Below are 4,220 nucleotides of genomic sequence, written 5' to 3'. Positions count from 1 at the left end.
TGGGGCTGGCTTACAGGTTCAGAGATTTAGTCCATTATCATCATGGCAGGAAGCATGGCAGCACAAAGTTCTGGGGAAGAAGTTAGCTTCTACATGTTGATCCACAGGCAGCAGGATGAGAGAGTGAAGTTAGGCCACTGGGCCTAACTTGAGCTTCTGAAACCGGAAACCCAACCCCAGTGGCACATACTTCCTCCAACAAGGCCATATGTCAAAATTCTTTCAAATAGTGTCACTCTATGAGCCTATTGGGGACCATTTTCATTCAAACCACCACAGCACCATTTTAAATTCTCAAAAGATAAGCTCCTGGCAACTCTGTCTCCTTGCCCCATGCCCCAAATTGCAAAACTGCTATGAGATAATTAACCGCATGACACCCCAGGTATGTGGACAGCAGGTGACATTCTTCTTTTTTTCCTGTATACCACTTCCTCAAGGGCTGAAAAGTGAGCCAAATCTTGAATGTGAATTACTTTTGTAAGTTTAAAGACTTGAAGGAAGTACTAGGTGTCTCTTTACCAGTCTTGTTGGCATTTTAAAACTGCAATTGTTTTGTAAGGACCTTTCCTGTCTCAGAGACAGCTATAAGGTCTCTTGTAACTTGTAAGAGCCAGACCATATATTAAGTATAATTTTTTTTTCAGTCCATAGATATTTCGATTAAGGACCATGGTTAGGGAATCTACATTAAAGACAAGGTTTTTTTATTATTATTATTTTGATGTTGTTTTTGCTTTTGCTTTGTTTTGTTTAAACAGTTGAGTTGCTGGGTTAATTAAGTCAGATTGCACAAAATCCAGGTGGCCGCCAAAGCCGTTAAGATTTTTTCCTCTGGCTATGTGACTCTCCCAGGGCCACTCCTAAGAGCCACGAGACAATCAACATCCTCCAGGTGCTCTCACTGGCCAGCCACCAGCTGCCGGTAGCAGCTGCCTGCCGTTGTGTCTCCTAGGGGCGCAGGTGAAACTACTTCTGCCTTTCCTGTAGCCTTTCCCATAAACCCTGCTTCTGGGCCTGGTCTCTGAGATTCACAGTGTAGGTAACTGGAAAGGAGCAACATGGCTAGCCTATGCTCCCCAACAGAGCTAGGCTGTCTAGACTGGCCCCAAGGGAGCACAGAACCCCACTACTGGGCATTGTTCACTTGCATGCTCCCCGAAGACCAAGGATGTGCTTCCTGACTGTAATGCTTTTTCCTCTAACTTCTACAGTTTTCCAAAAAACCTCCTTTTGTGGAGGTGCCTGCAAATGCCACAAATTCCAAATTCCAAATGCCACAAAAATTCCACATGACTTAGCTGGTGCTGACCCTGAGCAATATACTTTTTGACGTATTTCAGCACTGTACAACTTTGAGAAAAGTTTCCTCGTGACAACTATTACAACAAGGCTTAAAGCATGACCACATCAAAACTCCTTGGCAAAGTGGCTGTACCATCTTCCAAAAGAAAGGTTTCCTTCTACTGAGAAATGATACTTAGGATAAGGGTCTAGGAAGGAAGGGTTTGTAATAAGCATAATAAATTCTTTTTGCAAATTACAGGGGACCTCTTTCATAAGACTGGGTTATGTTGCTGAGAAACAATGCTCAGGAGTCTGGGATAAACAACGATATGGGGGATTAAAGTGAAGCCTGGCCTTACAGATAGGACCTCATGCCTTTCTACATCTCTCCATTTCTAAGTTTGTTTTAATAGTGGCTATAATAGAGAATATGTTGCCTCTATGGCTAGTCTAGTTAATAAAGACAAGCAGAAGAAAATTGTGAGAATAGCTATTACAGGACCAAGGGAAGGAGAAAGCCATCTTAACCATGATGGTCATTCAAAGGTCACTTAACAGAGTTTGACTGCCTGTTTATGCAAATCATTTCTTTGACTATGAGAAAAGTCTGACAAATTAAAGCAACATATACTAGGAAGTTGTTGGTAACCAAGATTATGCTTAAACAACAAATAAGCTCTATTTTGTAAAACCGTGGTTCTCGATTCACCCATTTCTTAATTTCTGCTAGTATCTTTGCTGTGGTATTGGTAATTTTACTTCTCACACTGGCCATCTTTGAGACCTCTCTTTTCATTCCAGTAACCATTCCTGTGATAGAAATTGTGGCTGCAGCCATTACAGGATCCACTGGATACAAAGAATCATCACAAGTTTCAGAGAGTTCTCTTGATTCTATTGATCGACTGAAAAGAAAAATGGCTGTAGTTCAGCCTATCCTGCATAAACCTTTATAATGTAGAGAAATAGCAGTATAAGTAACATTTTTCACAAAAAATCCATCCCAAAGGCAGTTGTTTACATGAGGGAAGGGTATGGTTAGAGGTAGAATTGCAATAAAGAGGTCTATGAGGACATTTAAGGCATAAACAATGGGATAGAAAAACACCATCTGGGCTGGAGAGATGGCTCAGCAGTTAAGAGCACTGACAGCTCTTTCAGAGGTCTTGAGTTCAATTCCCAGCAACCATATGGTGGCTCACAAACATCTGTAATGAGATCTGACGCCCTCTTCTGGTGTGTCTGAAGACAGCTACAGTGTACTCACATACACAAAATAAAAATAAACCTTAAAAAAAAAAGACAAAGAAAACACCATCCACAGGAATATCGGGGTGAAGGTAGATTCTATTTTGTCCCATTATTTCTGCATAGTGCTTATAAGTGACTCCTATGGTTGTCCTGGAACTCGCTCTATAGACCAGACTGGCCTCAAACTCAGTGAGATCTGCCTGCCTCTGCCTCCCGAGTATTGCGTGTTAAAGGCATGCACCACCACTACGTGGCATAAATTTATTTTTAAAAACCCAGGAATAGACAGGTCTCCTCTAATATGAAAAGATTATTCTTGTTGACTGCCATGTGCCAAATAAAGCCAGAGGTTATTTACTTTTTTTTTAAACAGACTTAATTCATTTATTTTTCTTGTATAAAAACCCTTATGTGGTAGCCACAGCTGGAGCCTGGGTCCTCTGAACAGAGACTCTGGTATGGGTCTTCACAAGATGATCAGTGAATTCCTGAGAAGGAGACTTGGTGAACACAATCTCTTTCCAGACGTCAGGGGTCAGGTAGCTGTAGGTCCAGGAGATGGTATCAAAGGTGGCCTTGCAGTTTCCCAGGGTGACAGTGCAGCCTCTGGCTGAAGGGTAGCAGTCGTCTATGCCAGCCATCATCAGAGGCTTCTTGGGCACAGGAGCAGAGACAATGTCAGTGCCTCTGGGGGCAAAGATGAGACGCACCAGCACAGAGCCACAGTGGCCCATCATCTTGCATGGAATAGTTTGGGGCTTGCCAATCTTGTTCCCCCAGCAGCCTCCCCCCCCCACAGAGACGATGGAGAGCTTGGCCAAGTTGATGACCCCTCAGACGGCAGTGGCAACCTCCTTGGAGCATTGAACACCAAGACCAATATGAGCACTGTAGTCCCCAATAGCGACAAAAGCCTTGAACCTGGCCTGCTGGCCAGCCGGAGTCTGCTTCTGCACTGGCATGATTTTCAGAACCTCATCCTTTAGGGATGCACCCAGGAAAAAGTCAATAATCTCAGACTCCTTAATGGGCAGGAAGGACAGGTAGATCTCCAAGGACTTGATTTCATGTGCGCACCCGGGCAGCCCAGCTTGGTAAGCAGGATCCACTCCTTGTCTTCTGCTTTACCTTCATGAGCCCCACGGCCTCGACCACAACCACCACTCCTAAGACCGATGCTGAATCCTCTGGGCCCCCAGATCCTCCAGGCCCTCCTGTTGCATCCTCGTCATTCACCATTTGGTGTTTTCCTGGAGAAGAAGCCAGAAGTTATTTTCTTTTTTCTTTTTGTGGTAATTCTACCTTTTTTTTATTGGATATTTTATTTATTTACATTTCAGATGCCTTCCTCTTTCCCCATTTCCCCTCCCTAGAAACCCCCATCCCATTCCCCCTCCTCCTTTTTGCTTTTATACCATTTGAATTACATACAAGGATTAAGGTCAGTTCTAGGTTGAGGAACTAGCAGTACAATAGATGCAAATAGTCAAGGAACAAGCAAGACAATAAACACAGATAGTCAAAGAGAAAGCAAGGCATTAAACAAAATTCCATGAACACCCCTGTGATCACTGTTTCTAAAGGCTTATCAGGATGACCAAAGTATCTGAGCCTATTTCCCTGTCCTAGTCCAAAGTCATCTTCATGTCTGAAGCCTACTTCCTTGTTCTAGCTTAAGATTT

At 43.3% G+C, this 4,220-nt stretch overlaps 1 pseudogene; it reads right to left on the bottom strand.

Moving 5' to 3' along the window:
- Nucleotides 1–2,945: 2,945 nt before the first annotated feature.
- LOC114624475 lies at nucleotides 2,946–3,777 on the bottom strand (annotated as a pseudogene).
- Nucleotides 3,778–4,220: the final 443 nt, after the last annotated feature.

Source organism: Grammomys surdaster, unplaced genomic scaffold, assembly GCF_004785775.1.
Source record: "Grammomys surdaster isolate TR1022 unplaced genomic scaffold, NIH_TR_1.0 207, whole genome shotgun sequence".
NCBI classification, from domain to species: domain Eukaryota; kingdom Metazoa; phylum Chordata; class Mammalia; order Rodentia; family Muridae; genus Grammomys; species Grammomys surdaster.
The sequence above is the reverse complement of the archived record's forward strand: the minus strand, read 5'-3'. Positions and strand labels throughout refer to the sequence as shown.